The sequence below is a fragment of the Dipodomys spectabilis genome, unplaced genomic scaffold, assembly GCF_019054845.1.
Source record: "Dipodomys spectabilis isolate Male_0828 unplaced genomic scaffold, ASM1905484v1 ptg000125l, whole genome shotgun sequence".
Classification (NCBI taxonomy): domain Eukaryota; kingdom Metazoa; phylum Chordata; class Mammalia; order Rodentia; family Heteromyidae; genus Dipodomys; species Dipodomys spectabilis.
Window position 1 is genome coordinate 5,526,808 of NW_024870802.1, and position 17,055 is coordinate 5,543,862.

Here is a 17,055-nt window from a genome sequence, read left to right on the forward strand (position 1 = left end):
CCTCCCATGTGAGTAACACATGAGGCAAGAAATCCCAGCTGCTTCCAAGATGGCCAAAAGAGTCCAGTGTCACCAAACTCTCTTTAGGAAAAAGCCTTCTCCAGGACACAAATAGCAGCTCTGTAAAATCATTCAGCTCTCTGTCTAAATTGTGTTATGTTTACAAATGTTTTCACTGCAAAGATGGGGTTTCTAATTGAAATAGAACCTTATTTAGCAGAGACTGGATTTTTTTGTCCTTTTTTTTGTTTCTTTTTTACAGATTTGCTAAATACAAGCTGTTCTGTAAAGGAATAATTGTCAATCAGGCCAGAGTGAATCAGAATTGTAAAAGATACAGATATGACAGTCCTAGAGGAAAAAAAAAAGGTACAACTGGTCACCCCCATGATCAAAATGACAGAGGGTGGTGTTCGTCAGCGACACCAAGGGATGGCTCATGGAAATCTATGATGGCAGGCCTACAGCAGTGGCCAGATATCTGCACCATTACCTATTTTTTTTAAAGCCTGAAAACTTCTCCTCCGAGTTTCCTTAATTTTAGTCAGTATGGTTTTGGTGAAGAAATCTAAGTGTACTTTTTCTTAATTTTCAAACTATCCTTATTCCAATTTAGTGACTGCATTTCTAGATTTGAAAGTCCTTATCGTTCTCATTTAACCCTAGATAATTTAAAAAAGTCAGCTTTGCTCTCATTACTTCACGATAAAAGTACTGGGAAGCCAGGTGCCAGTAGCCCGGTGCCTCATACCTATAATCCTAGCAATTCAGGAAGTTGAGAACTGAGAATGGAGTTTGAAGCCAGCCAGGGCAGGAAAGTTTGTGAGACTTATCTCCAACTGACCACCCAAAAGCTGGAAGTGGTGCTGTGACTCAAGTGGCAAAACCCTAGCCTTGAGCAAAAAAGCTCAGGGACTGTGCCCAAGCCTTATTCAAGCCCCAGGATGTACACAAAAGAAAAATTATTTTTCTGTGAAAAATACCATTTGGAATAGCATAAACTCTCCTGTCAACTTCACCTTTTAGATAAACAAAAGTGTTGCAATTCAAAAAAAAAACCTGACTAGGCTCCTCATTATAAATAGCCTACTGGAAATAAAATGAACATCTTCAATGGTGATCCAACATAGAATGATATTTGGGAGATTCCCCCTGCCCTCCAAGCTATAGAAGACTAATCTGTCCAGGTAAAGTTTTCAGTTGTGTTCACTTAAGACTCCTAGGCCTGGAGCAACACAATCTCTACAAATAAAGGGAGAGCTACAGCAGACACCTCTTCATAGGGAAAAAAAACAGCCATTAAAAATAGCAATGCTGCCTGGTGCTGGTGGCTCACACCTGTAATCCCATCTCCTCAGAAAACTTAAGATCTGAAGATCATGGTTCAAAGCCAGCCTGGGCAGGAAAGTCCATGACACTCTCATCTCCAACGAACCACCAAAATGCTGAAAGTAAAACTGTGGCTCAAGTGGTAGAGTGCTAGTCTTAAGCAAAAAAGCTCAACGACAGCATCCAGGTCCTGAGTTCAAGCCCTAGGAACAAAAAGGCACACACACACAAAAAGGCAATGCTGTTTAGCTGTCACTACAGATATAGTAGGAAGTCCATAGTAGGAAGTAAGAGAATAAAAAAGCTGAACCCCATTCTCTAGGTGTACTTTTAGGCCCCAATACATTTTATCCCTGCTGAATACAAGTTCACTTTCATCCCAGAATAAGTGGCAAATTATACTTCCATGATTAAAAGAGCAAGAAAGATTCAAATATAGCATTTCTTCTTGAAAGCTCTTTCAAACAAACATACTGCAGGCACGACAGTTTTGGCAAACTCCTAGGGAGAACCATTCATATCACAGAAATAATCGTTCCTGACTAAGCTGCTCACACTTGCTTCCATCCGGGCTACCTCCTGTTAGTTTACCTCAGCCCCCACCTGACACACAACTCAGCACTAATTACATACTTTCCAAATAATATCTTTTGTCTCTATCTAGTCAAGACAATAAATCCCCAGTAACTAGCACACAGTCCAATGCCTAATAAGTGCTTGTCAGTTGATCTGTAATTATCTTTAGGAGTTCTTTGTCAGTGCCAGGAACTAAGCCACTTCAAATGAACTCGTATGACCACCCAAAAATTTTGAATTAAAAATAAAAAACAAATAAACACATAATCTTAGCGTTAATGATACATAGGACAGTTAAGAGATATTCACATACATATTTGACAATGATTTATTATTAGTCATTTCAGACTGAGTGTTCAAAGGAAGTTCAAAACAATCCCTAAATTTTCAAGATCAAGCTACTCAAGAGGCTGAGCTCTGAGCATCATGGTTCAAGCCAGCCTGGGCACAAAAATTCTCATGAAACTCTTATCTCCAAGTACCTACTCAAAAAACCAGAAGCAGTGCTGTGGCTCAAAGTGGTAGAGTGCTTGCCTTGAGCAAAGGAGTTCAGAGACAGCACCCAGGCCCTGAATTCAAGCCTCACAACAGACAAAAATAGTAGCAATTTTTTTTTGAAGATCAAGTGACCAAGGAAGTATCTACATCAAACTCTTAGTTACTTTACCCAAAAGAGAAAAGGATAAGGGGAAAGGAAAGTGGTGGAGAGAAAGGCCAAAACAGTACTAATAAAACTGCTACTAAAAGATGAATGATCGTAACTACTATTTCTCTCTACTGTCGGAGCTGTGATAGTATCCACCCTCTCCTTACTCAAGTTTTCTAAGCTCATGCAAAAATGTTGAGAAGACCAGACACTGGTAGCCTACAGCTCTAGTCCTATCTACTTAGGAGGCTGAGATCTGCAATGGTTCAATGTCAGGCAAGGGAGAGAAGTTTGTGAGACTCTGTCTCCAATTAACTAACAAAAGAACCCAGGCTATAAGCCAGGCATTAGTGGCTCATGCTTACAATCCTGCTACTCAGGAGGCTGAGATCTGAGGATTGTGGTTCGAAGCCAGCCTAGGCAGGAAAATCTGTGAGACGCTTACTCTAATTAAATTACAGAAAACGCCAGAAGTGGCAGTTGCTCAAGTGGTAGAGTGCTAGTCTTGAGCAAAAGGAGCTCAGGGACAGTGCCCATGCCCATAGTTTCTGCCCCAGAACTGGCAAAAAAAAAAGCCAGGCTAGAGGTATCGTTCAAGTGGTAGGGCGTCAGCTGAGTGAGCAAGCTGGATCAGGCTCAAGGCCCTGAGTTCAAACCCCAGTACTGCCTCTGTCCAAAAAAAGTGTTGAGAAACTTGATGGATCATCACTTGAGTAGAAGGGTTCATATATTGCAAAGTGAAGGTGCCAAACTCAAACACTATTTGCATTCCAGCTTTCCATATTCAAATTTAAGTACAGAAAGAGAATACAGTTTTTACCATTTTCAAAAGCTTCCTCAATAAAAGACCATCACTGGGAAAAATACTACTATTTTTATTTTTTTTTTTTATGTGTGTGCTAGTCTTTAAACTCAGGGCCTGGGTGATATCTCTTAGCTTTTTGCTCAAGGCTGGCACTTTACCACTTGAGCCATACCTCCACTTCCATAAAAAAAATTATTTTAAAACTGAAGCACTAACTAAATTAACAATATCTTCCAGTCCGTGTTTTAAAAAAACATTTTCTTTTCCATGCAAGCATTATTAAATACTGATCATAATTTTTAAAATAAAAATATTATTTGAATATGGCAGATTCTAAAGACAATTAGTTTTAAAATGATAGTATATGAACAATAATTTACAATAAGCAAATTCATATAAGAAGTCTTCAGATGGAAATTAAACATTTACTGTTTCAAGAGTAGAGAAAGACAACCACTAACATCTTTCCTTCTAAGCATACTATATCAAGATGTGCTAATCATAAATGCTTTCTAAGTTTCTAATAAAATTCTCAGCAGAACAAGTCCAATATACCATATTTGAAATTTACTAGTTACAGCTCAGCTCATTTCCTACTTAAACAACTCATCTTTAAGTTGGGTACCGGTGGCTCATGTGTATAATCCTTAGGATTATCCTCAGGAGTCTTGAGATCTGAAGATCGAAGTTCAAAGCCAGCCCAGGCAGAAAAGTCCATAAGACATATCTGTAATCAACCAACAAAAGCTGGAAGTGGAGGTGTGGCTCAAGTGGCAGAGGGCTATCTTTGAGCGAACAAACTAAAGAACAGTGCATAGGCTGAGTTCAAGCTCTACTACTGGCACACGCACACACAACTCATCTTTAATTATTTCACAGCTTTTAAATGAGACAAACTCTTCACTTTTTTTTTTAAAACAAAGGAATCTATCTTTGTAAAGACAAAGATGTGTATAAGTATGTGTAATCACGCACACACACACACACACACACACACACACACTTTTAAATTGGGGAACATGAGAATGGCTCTAGATGCACACCTGTTAAGCATCAATGGATCATTTTAGAAACAATTTCTATGGCTAGCAGCATTTATATAAAGTCATAGCATCTTGTGATGCTTTCCTAAAGCTATTAATTCTAAACTAAGTAACATTAGCTTTTCAAGAAAAAAAAAAAGTCTTCCTAAGGCCCCGCCTAAGAACACTATTCCAGCTGAAATGGAAATTTCCATCTAGTTGTTTAAATAAGTCTACAGACTTTTAATGATGTCAAAGAGCTACAAATAATCAGAAGCAAAATAGGATTCACAAAACTGCAGATGAAAAATCACAGAGAAGAGTCTGTATCTCAAAAGCAACCTGAAATTTAGCTAAGACATTAATATTAAGTTATAGAACTATGTAGATAGACCAGGACGACAAATTCTGAAAGGCAAGACACATGGAAATTTCACACATCCTGAGGAAATTTTTCCTAACAACAATAACAAAAAAGATCTGCCACAACTTCTATGTTCTTTACAGAAAAACTTTAATTCACAACTGAATTCCTTGGTCTCTGGTATCAATTCAAATATAGAAAGAAATGTGCCATCATCTGTAAACCAGCCTGTAAACCAGCCCTCTCCAGAGGCCTTTTCCCACCTACTACAACTTGAGCAGAGTTCCCATCAGGGGCACAATCACCACATATTTGCTGTGTGGCTCATATTACCTACAATACCCTATGGGGACAAACTGTTCTCTGAAGCAGCAGTGGGGAACAAAGCTATTTTCCTTGGAAAGGAAAGATGTTTGTAGGGTTGCAAATACCTCTCTACATGCCTTCCTAAAATATTTTCTATCTTCAAGTGGCAAGTTTCACCAAAAAAAAAAACCCCAAAAAACAGGAAGAGTTAGGGGAGCACATTGGTGTATCTCATTTGGTATTTAAGCTTTTTTTCCCTCCCCTCTTAATCTAACACAGCAAGCTATGCCACAAAAGCATTCATTGGTAACTCACTAAGTACCTGTTAGTCAAGGTACTTACTTTGAGTACTGAGTGCAAAGTACTGAGTCAGATACAAACACAAGTTACAATGCCCTCATGCTATGTATAAATCCAGAACGAACACACTAGATCTATGAAGAGGGAAAATGATAGCATAAAGTAGTGTGGGTTAAAGTTCATATAAGTGACAGAGTAAGTAAGTGATGAATGTTGAAAGCTCACTTTTGATGGTCAGGAAAGGCTTTGTGAAAAATATGCTGTATCTTTAGTGGGGGAAAAAACCTCTCAGGAATCAGAAAACCTGGGCTTTAATCCTGCCTTAGTCACTAAGTGGCTTGGTTGGGCACACAATAGTCAGGGGCTTACGTTTTGAGGGTAGACTGCATGATTTTCTAACATTCCTTTCTTCTTTATAATCTATGGAAATGAGTGGATAGGTCCATAGTTACTACTTAAAAATATTTTCCCCTTAGGTTCACAAGCACTCTTGCTACAAAAAACCATACAAAAAGATTAACATAGTTTCCTGTTGAATCTCACTCCCTCACCCAGCATTGACAAGGATGCATCTCTTTTGTTTTTGAGAGAACCTCTCCAGGTAGCACAAGCTTACCTGGATCTTCCAGCCTCCTGCTCCCACATCTGGAGTTCTGGGATTACAAGTGCATATTGCCACACCCAGCAAGTATATGGGTTTGACAGGCATCTTTCCCACCCATGTGCATACATGGTTTTGCTTTTGTTGTTGTTTGGGTTTGGTTTGTTTTTGTTGTTGTTGTTGGTGGTGGTGGTGGTGGTGGTGGTGGCGGTGGTGGCAGTGGTGGTGGCGGCAGTGGTGGTGTGTGTATGTTGGTACAGGCCTCTAACTCAACTTGGCTTTTTTGCTCACAGCTGGCAATCTAACTACTTGAGTCACGCTTCCACTTCCAGCTTTCTGCTGGCTTATTGGAGATCAGAATCTGGTGGGTCTCTGTGTGGGCTGGCTTCAAATGAAGGTCCCCCAATCTCAGCCTCCTAAGTAGCTAGGATTACAGGTGTGAGCCACTCAGGTCCAGCTTGCTTTTTTTTTTTAAGTATAAAAGAAATGATACCAGAAACCTATTTTACAATTTGATTTTTCACTTCTTTAGAAATCATTCTGGGCTGGGAAGGTGGCTCAGTGGTAGAGTGCTTGCCTTGCATGCCTGAGGCCCTGGGTTCGATTCCTCAGCACCATATAAGCAGAAAAAGCTGGAAGTGGGGCTGAGGCTCAAGTGGTAGTGCGCTTGTCTACAGCTGAAGAGCTGAGGGACAATGCCCAGGCCCAGAGTTCAGGCCCCATGACCAAAAAAAAAAAAAAAAAAAAAAAAAAAGAAATCATTCTAAATCTGTAATATATACACATTTACATGATTCTTTTTGTCTGAAGCAAAGCATAGGTTACTTATATTTTGATTATAAATCTTTTTGGCATTTCCCAACTCCCCTCCCTCTCTCTGTGCTTGAGGACAACTTCAAAAGAGGTGTGAGATATAATATATAACATACAGATAGAAAATACAGACAATAGTCAAGTATGCAGAAGTCCCTGAGTTCGATGACCACCAGCACCGCAATAAATAAGTAAATAAAAAATTCAGCCAATGAAGCAGCTCAAAGTTAACACCCATATTCTCAGAATAAGAAAAGTCTGAAGTATATACTAGAATATACATATCTATCTCCCATTTCAACTAGGAAATGGGAGATAGATATGTGTCCTAGTCCTTGGGTCAAAACTAGATTTCGTGTGTGTGTGCGCGCGATGGAGTATGAATGCAGGGCCTCTCACTTGCTAGGCATAAGTTCTGACACTTAAGCCATGACTCTCTAAAACCCTCTAACTAGATTTGAAAGTAAAAAGTAGGACTAGACTACTGGAAATTTTAGGATTATTTTGAATCAAAAGAAATCATTTTAGATGAATTATTTTTCACTGTGCTAGAGATCAAACCCATGGCTTCAAGCATACTGGCCATGTGTTCTACCACTGAACAGTGACTTAGACCTTAGAAAGCATCTTAAAGAGGACTTAATTCTTACACCTTATTTTAGAGAAACTAAAGCCCTATGTGTAGAGTAGAATGTGATTTTAATTAACCAGTAATGTTGTGCTTTTGCTCTACACTCTGTGGGAATGGTTGGGGAAGAAAAAAGGTTTGAATAGTCACAGGTTAAGTATTATGGATATGAGACAGAAGGAGAATGCAATTAAAGAGTATAAATTTCTAGTAAATGCAGTCAGTAAAACTAATTTCCAGCCATTCTTAGCCACTGAGAATGAAAAAGACAAATAAATGGAGATGTCCTAGAATTTTTAGTGAACTTGGCAGATTATTGATGCAGTGAGTGTATTATTGGAAAGCTACTTTTATTGTCCAAATAATGAGGAGAAAGGATTCCAATTTACTGACCTGTGGCTACTTTCTCTTCAGATTGTTTACAGACAAAGGTTTAGATGAGATAGTGTCCTTTGTTTTAGGCAACAGTGTGCTTTTTCCTCCTTGTAGGGCATATTTCATCTAGTTATCACCAGAGCATTAGAAGTGACTCATTAGATATAGCAACAAAATAGTTACTATTAAAAAGAGGATTTCTCAAGACTGGAGAAAGGGTTCAGTGGGTAAAGTGCTAAGCAATGAACCAAAGCATCAGGTACTGAGTTCGAATCCTGATCTCTGGGCAAAAAAAAAAGGATCTCAGTAGCTTGTGAAAATATACAAATGAAAGTGGAGGGAGGAAGCTAGAGTAGAAAGGAAGAAAGGTAGGAATATGGAAGGGAGGAAAAGAAAGAGAGGGAAGGGGGAGAAAGGGAAGGAGAGGGAAGGAGAGAAAGAGGGGGGGTGAGAAAGTAGGGAGAGAGAGGAAGGGAGGGAAGGAGGGAGAGAGGGAGAAAGAAAGGGATTAAAACAGAAAGGGAAAGGGAGGGTTGAAGAGAGAGAGGAACTAAGAGCTAGAATACAATAATATTTACAGATTAACTTATTACATATCTCCTTACAAATCAGTAAATAGTTTTGCAAAAGGAACATAATCCTTCATATTCATTAGGGACCATACCCACGCCCTGAGTTTAAGCCCTAGGACCAACACTAAAAATAAAATATAAATAAATACCTCAGGGTTGTAACTACAGTTATCATGTTATAATAATCTGCCTTCAGTCTCCCAAATAGCTAAAACTACAGACATGTACCACCATACCCAACTGGGCTCTTCTTTCTACAACCAAGAAAAGCAAGACCCCCAACATGTTATGTAAATAATATTTTAAGCCTGTCAGTTGTAGAGATAAAAGAAAAAATTGTTTTCATTTTTACTTTCTGGCGTAATTCTCTTATCAATGCATTACATATTCCCAAAGAAGCCATCTGTGTTGGATTCTAGATACCTTTTTGATAATCTGCTACACATTGTTTAGTATTAAAATCTGTCTTCACTGGCTTTTCTCAAAATAAAAACAAAACAAGGAAGTTATTTACTTATAAATTAAGTTCCAACTTTTACCAATATGGAAGATATGTGTGTAGACAATATGTCATGTCTGTCCCAGAGCTGAATTAATTTGTTTGCCAAGCTGGTTAGCAAGTAACCATATGTAAAAATTCTCTCCTCATTACTGAATCCTTGTTTAGACCGGAAGGTTTTCACTATAACTTATTGGACTTTCAATTTACATCATTTTCTAAATAAGTAGAAAAAAGGCATAATCTATCACAACAGTTAAAAAGTAAAAGAATCTGAATCTTTTCATTTTAAAAAAGATAAACGTAAGATACTAAAGAAATCTCTCATCTAACAAAAATTTACATACATATGTACTCATATAAATGTAAAACACACACACACCCCTCCTCTTGGTATAATTGCTGGAATGTGTATTAGGATAGAAATCTTTATATTAGTTTAAGAAAAAGTGAAGCTGGTGGCTTATGCCTATAATCCTAGCTACTCAGGAGGTGAGGATCAGTGAATTAAGGTCCAAAACCAGCATAGGCAGACAAATCCAAGAGACTTAGTTCCAATTAATTAGCCAAAAACCAGAAGCAGAGGTATTGGTCAAATGGTAAGTACTAGTCATGAGTGAAAAAGCCAGTGAGAGTTTAAGGACCTAGGTTCAAACCTGTTTTTGGGAAAGAAGGAAAGAAGAAAAAGGAAGGAAGGGAGAGAGGGAGGGAGGAAGAAAAAAAAAGAAAAGGTATGTAAATATTTTATTAGTATTAAACTTTCAGTATTTACCATAGTATTGACATTGCATTAATACTTTACCATATGTACCAAAAGAATTTAGCAAGAAAGCATAATTCTGCTATGTAATTATGAGCATCATAACTACGGCATATTGTTTTATATATATATATAAACATTCTTCAAAGTGTCACATAAAATAACTTTGCATGTACTGCATCACCTAAATTATGTCAGGAAAATATTAAATATTAAAAAATATTAAACTTTGTTTTTTTAAATTACAAATTCATAGTTTGGTAAGAGGTGCTTTCTTATGGAAGTTTCCAGTGTCACTGACCCACAGCTCTCTAATTCTTGGATAAAAACACTGTACCTTTGCTATAACCTTCAAATACTCACCATGTCAATTATTCAACATCAGACTTAATTACTTGTTTACTTCTACATGAAATCTCAAATTCACAATTTCAAGTGAAATTTCAGGGTTAGTTTCAAAGATTTAATGAGCTCATCTCTTCCCATGCATCATTTGTAGAATCGATTTAAACTGTATGAATTAGGCAGATGAAGTGTTGAGAATACATGGTTTGTAGCATGCAGTCCTTGTTCTCGGAGTCAGCCATTGTCAGAGTACAGTATGTGTAGCCAGGTCAAGGAGTAGAAAGTTTAGTTTTAATGAGTTATTTCTGACAGAGGTCACTGAGAAACTATGAATCTATCTGGACAAAAATTCAATGCATTAAAAATGTCCTGGCTACGCTTTCTCTATTAAACCATACATTTTATCTCCAAAACCCACCCATCACTTCATCTGTATCTCATGTAACATGCAATTCTAACTCCAACAGGTGCCTATCTCTGGCAGCTATTTTTCAGTTGCCTGCCGTCCGCAGCATTCTTACTCCTATAAAATACAATTAGTCATTTACTTGCATACAAAATAAATACATCAATTACATTTCTCTGGCAAATGATGCTGTTCTTTTTTCATATTGTTTGATAATGTTAACCTACATCTTTAACTGGCTTTATAAGAGAATTGTATAAAGGCTTGGGGGTATAGCTCAATGGCAGAGCCTTTGCCTAATGAAGTCCTGGGTTCAATCCCCAGAAGAAAAAACAAAAAAGGAGTAAATTCTAAATGACTGTCTTCTCCTGTCTAAAACATATCACTTCTTATTTTATGTAAGTCATCCTCTATAGCTTTTTGATGTAATAGACTCCTACTGCCTTAAAAAAAGTCACAAAAAATAAATTATCTTCTTCAAGGCAAAGAATAAAACTATTTTCTTCAGGATTTTTTTTTAAATTACAAGTATCAGTTTTTCGTTTTTACACTAAAAAAACAAAGTAGCCATTTTTATTTGTCTAATCAGGAAAACTGGGAGCATTGGATGAGGTTTTTCCTTTTTTTATTTACTATCACCCATTTTAATTTTGTTGTTTAAGATGCAACACATGGTCGGGTGGTGGTGGCTCACACCTGTAATCCTAGCTACTCAGGAGGCTGAGATCTGAGGATCGAGGTTCAAAGCCAACCCGGGCAGGAAAGTCCCTGAGACTCTTATCTCCAATAAACCACTAGAAAACCGTAAGTGGTGCTGTGGCTCAAGCGATAGAGCGTTCGCCTTGAGCTGAAGAGTACAGGGACAATACCCAAGCCCTGAGTTCAAGCCCCACAACCGACCCCCCCAAAAAAAAAATGCAACACATATAAACAAATTATAAGTAAGATTGACAGAACTACTACATGCTCTCAATATCTGGTCTTATCCTGTTAATTTAACTGCTAATTAAAGGACCTTAAAAACCTTTATATCTTTCTGTAAGTTTATTCTTTATTATTATTATTTTTTGGGTCCGGTCGTGGGCCTGAACTCTGGGCCTGGGCACTGTCCCTCAGCTCTTCAGCTCAAGGCTAGCGCTCTACCACTTGAGCCACAGCGCCACTTCCGGCTTTTTTTTTTTTTTTGCTTATGTGGTGCTGAGGTATCAAACCCAGGGCTTCATGCATGCAAGGCAAGCGCTCTACCACTGAGCCACCTTCCCAGCCCTGTAAGTTTATATTATATGTAAATATATACATAGAACATAGATATAATATAGTCCTCTCTCCATTATAAAATACTGTTCTAAAATGCATCACATATTAGAAACTCATTTATAGTTAATTACATGTCTTAAGTAACTGCACAGTGTTGGAATCATATGGGCAGTGCCATCAGCCAGTGATGATGTCAGTGGTCTCTGCGTGCCAGATTTCAAGGTCAGTGTAGTTTTCAGGACCTTTCTTTCCATTACTGGTAACTGCTATGATGAATGGATGTCCACAGCATTAATGAGAATCTAGTTAGCCATCTTAGCAGGACCTCATGTTTTTGGTTTGCCTTTTTGTAATGACTGTTGATATTGGCCTATTGGCCATTTGCATGTCTTTTAAAATTCTGAATAACTATTTAAATTCTTTGATCATTTTTAGACTGGGTTATTGACCTTTTTATTATTTAGTTGTTAAGAGTTCTTTATATGACCTGAATACAAATCTCTACTCAGTATTTTCTTCTACCTTTCAAGTTGTCTTTTAACCTCCTTATGCTATTCCTTTGAACCACTGAACCACAAATGTCTTTAACTTTGATAGTCTAGTGTCTCCATTTTCTTCTATTGCTAGATATTTCTTTGCTGTTATATATAAGAACTCTCTACATAACCCAAAGTCATAAAGGTATAGTTTCCTCTAAGAATTTTGTAGTTTAGCTCTCAGATCCAAATCTAGGCTTCATTTTGAGTCAATTTCTGTGTATAAGGTAGGAATTGTTTCATTATTTTGTACATGTCAGCATTACTTCTTAAATCCAAGTGCATTAACATTATTGAAAAGATTTTAAAAATAGAAAAAGACAAAATAGTCAAGGCCAGCTGTGGTGGCACATTCCTGTAGCCTAGCTCCAGGAGGTTTCCAGTTTGAGGCCAACCAAGCATGACTCTTACCTCAAAAGCAGAAATAACCTGGGTACGGTGGCACATATCTGTAATTCAGCTAAAATTAATGCTCAAAGCCAGTTCAAAGAAATGAGTGCCAGATCCTAGATGAAAAACTAAAAAGCTAAAAGGCTGGGGACATGTTTCAAGTGGCAGAGGACTTGACTTCAATCTCCAGTTCCAAAGAGGGAGAGAAGAAAGATGAGGGGAGGTGAAGGGAAGGGAGAGGAGGGGAGAAATGAAAGGAAAGGGGGAAGGGAGAAAAGAGAAGAGAAGGAACAGAAGGAGGAGGAGGAGGAAGAAGAGAAGGAGGAGGAGGAGGAAGAGGAGGAGAAGGAGGAGGAGGAGGAAGAGGAGGAGGAGGAGGACCCAAAGTGGAAAGGAAGAGGTAGGGAGTAAAGGAGAGAGAGAAGGAGGAAGGATGCACCTGACATTCTAGCTATGCCGAGGTTAAGACTGGGAGGACTACAGTTCCAAGCCAGCTGAAGCAAAAAATAAGTTCGTGAGACCCCCATCTCAAAAGAACAAACTGGTTATGGTGGCATGTGCTTATCATCCCTACTGCTAGCAGAAGTGTAAATAGGAGGATTCCAGCCCCTGCAAAAAGTGAAGGCTTATCCTATGAACAGGGTCATCTTTCCTTCTGAGGTATATGAAGATCCTTTACAAGAAGACTATGCACGGGCTGGGAAGGTGGCTCAGTGGTAGAGTGCATGCCTTGCATGCCAGAGGCCCTGGGTTCGATTCCTCAGCACCACATAAGCAAAAAGAAAAAAAGCCGGAAGTGGCGCTGTGGCTCAAGTGGTAGAGCACTAGCCTTGAGCTGAAGAGCTGAGGGACAGCGCCCAGGCCCAGAGTTCAGGCCCCATGACCAGACCCCCCCCCCCAAAAAAAGAAGAAGAGTATGCATTGCTACTCATTGGACATCATTCTCTTATCACACTGCTCCGTCACTTCTGCTCTGCCTAGGAAGGCGTTATTAGTCCAGTGTCCTCATGTAGCCTTTCTAGCTTTGCCAAACTTGTAATAAGGGTAAGCCTTTTGTTTCAATGGAATGACAGCAATTAAGGCTGAATGGCCTCTCCTGCAGTCAGCACTAAGGTTCTTGACCATTAAAGTCCTGTTAAAGTTGTTGACTGTTGAAAACATCATCAGTAATTTGAATTAAGAAAATGAAAAGGCAATGAAGCGATCTAAAATCTGTATTAAAGTTTCTTCTCCGGCAAAGAACAAATTCATAAGAGAAGCTAATGGACAAAGTGAATTCTTAATTCTTCAATCTCCAAGACTCATTATGTTTACCACTAGATAATTCATATAGGTTCCTGAGGAATCCAAGGGTATTCTGCTTTTCCTCCAACTTGTGGGCCTGCTATGACCTGCTGTGGGACAGGGCTACCACACAGGAAACAAATGATCTGAACCATGTAGATCAGGCCCAGCATAACCAACATGGTTTCAGGAAGAAACCAGAACCCAGAAGCTATGCAAAAAAGAATCTAAATTTCTGTGTTCTGAAACTACCAATAGCTCATTAACAAGCTGTAGACATCCTGGAGTTAATTGTAGGTCAAAATGAAGTACTCAGGGTATCTCAGACACAAAATCTCCACCACCAGGCTTTGCTGTGATTTTGAGAGTCAGAACATCAATGTTTAGTACTTATTGCTTCTTCATAGCCAGTCCAGACCTTCAGCCATCTTAGGGTTTTAGTTAAAAGAGCCATCTGGAATTACTCTGCCATTTGCTGATAATTTAAAATCTCCTATTCTTACTACATTTACCTTAGGGGGGGAAAAAGAGAAAAAGAAAAAAGAAATCATGAACTCGAGAGATTTGCATACAAAATTTTAGAACCCAACTAAAAGGGAAAAAAGTATCTTATGGCAAGAATGTAAGATACATGAGTGGCAAATTTTCAGGAATTATGAATTACTTCAAGAATGAATTACTTAAAATTCAGTGTGAGTATAACATGTTTTCTGCCACGTTCCTCATAAACTTGATTGAAGCCAAGAGGCTGAAAGTTGCAAAACATGTGGATGCAGCATGATTATAGGGCATAATCTGAACATAGGTGCAAACTGTATAAAATATCAATGTGCACTGGGCTTTAGTTACATAATGTACACAGATTAGTTGCTTGAGCAAAACAACCCAGCTCTAGACACCTGGCATGGTCTCTCATATGTGTGTGTGTCTGTCTGTCTGTCTCTCTGAGTGTGCCTGTGTCTGTTCTAGAGCTTGAACTCAGGGCCGAGATGCTGTTGTGCTCAAAGCTAGAGCTCTACCACTAAGCTACAGCTCCACTTCCAGGATTTTGTTTTTTAACTGGAGTTAAGAGCCTTACAGTCTTTCCTACCCAGGCTGGCTTTGAACGGCAATCCTCAGATCTCAGCCTCCTGAACGAGCTACCAACATCCGGCTCTTTCTTCCATTCAGTTAACCCTATAAAAGGAAGATGCCTCAGTTTCACTTTTCTCTTCAAGTCACCCATCCAGTCCATGTTGTTGATGTTTTATATGCTGGAGTCCCTTGGGCAAATTGTTGTTTCTCCATAAATGAGTGAGGCAGACAAGACTCCTTGGGAACAAACCTCCTTATTACAAACAAAGCCTATCTACCTTCTCTATGCTATGTACCATACCCAGCCCAGCTCTTCAGAACTATTATTCTTTTTTTTTGTCACAATTAACCAACCAGATACTTCCTTTAAGCTATCTATAGCTTTAATATACCAAAAATATAAACATAAGGTAGGAAAAAGGTTTTTGTTTTGGGATGGTTTTGGGTAGTGGTGGTACTGAGGTTGAACTCAGGGCTTTATGCTTGTTGTGCAGGCTACCATTTGAGTCATTTTGCTTTAATTATTTTCAGGTAAGGTCCTCATGCTTTGCTAGAGCTAGCCTTAGACCAAGCTCCTCTTAACTACAACTTCCCTATGTAGTCTGACTTATTGATTGATACGGGATCTCACTAGCTTCTTGCCTGGGCTGGCCTCAAACCTCCATCTTCCTGATCTCTGTTTTTCAAATAGCTGAGATTATAGGCATTGGCTACTGTGCCAAGTCTAAGACTTCTTTTAAAATGGAAGATTCCCTACTGAATAAACTGTTATGCCACTAACACATCACTCAAGTTTGAACTCCAACTTCAGCCTTCACTCAAAATTAAAGCCACCATCTACAGGTTGCAGGCTTGTCTCGGGAGAATGCCTACCTAACAAATGCAAGGCCCTGAGTTCAAACCCCAGGACTGCTAATAATAATAATAACAACAAAAATCCTAAAACAGACAAAAACAGTAGGCCATCAGCATATATGCAATAAATGCCAGACTGAAAATACAATGAACCAAATAAAAATCTTTGCCTCCAATGCAGTCACAGTCATTTGGCAGATAAGATTATGAACTAATAACCACAACCACTCTCACAATGGGAGAAGTGAACAGAACACTGTGCTAACAAAGTAGCAAAAACTATGAAGTCTTCCTGAAGGGATATGCTAAGTCTCTTCAGGAAGATATGACATCCATACTCCCCAGTAACAAGGCACTTAGGCCAGTCCATCTGTAAGATCTGTTCTAGTTGCAAATCATGATTTCCTGTTTGTCAAGAGTGGCTGGTACAATCCAGGAACTGATGGTTCACACCTGTAATCCTCACTCCTCAGGAGGCTGAGATTTGGAGGCTAGTAGTCTGATGCCAAGCTGGGCAAAAATGTCTGTTAGAATCCAAAATAAACAACAAAAATGAGCAGGGTTGATGGTAAGTCTCAAATGGTACAGCACTAGCCTAGTAAGCAAGAGACCTGAGTTCAATCTATATTACCACCACCACCAAAAACAAAAAACAAAACAAAAAACCCAAAACAGCAACAGTGGGAGGGAGGGCTGCTGTAGACAATTCCAACTGATTATTAGTTGAATCTCTATAAATGAGAATATTTTTACTCTAGAATTCATGTATTTTCTATCAAACTTAATCTTTACTTATTTTCCAATTCTCTGCAGATGGTAAATCATCTAGCCATTAATTTCTATTGTTTCCACTCCACACTGTCTTTATTTAATGTTTCTATATCTATGGCTGCCATTGTCTCTTTCCTGAATTATTGCAATATTCAAAAGGATGCTGGTATCCCTCACCTGACCAACCCCTTAGAAGCCTAAGTAACCTTCCCAAATCTGATCATGTAACAACCCATTTTTAAAGGACTACTGCTATCTACCCCTCACAGGACAAGAATCTTGTCATCTGCAACACAGTGTGAAACAGACTCTTCAACATCTTGTCTAGCTTACTTCATGCTCTAATCCTTGATACTCATACTGAATGTCTTGTCGTTTCCTTAGTATACAATGCTCCCTTACCATCCTCTACAGGGCTTCTAAGGCTTCCTCAAAGGGGAACCAAGTGACCATCTTTCAGTATCCTCCAGTAAGTACTCTCTGCTTTGCCATTACCATTCTTACCATATTATACATTATCATCTTAACCACTTGTCTTACT

The 17,055-nt window shown here is 38.7% G+C and overlaps 1 protein-coding gene across 2 annotated transcripts in view; it reads right to left on the minus strand.

Moving 5' to 3' along the window:
- The window catches only part of Mxi1 (MAX interactor 1, dimerization protein), a 61,882-nt gene that overhangs the window by 13,382 nt on the left and 31,445 nt on the right, over nt 1-17,055 (minus strand). The window lies entirely within an intron of this gene.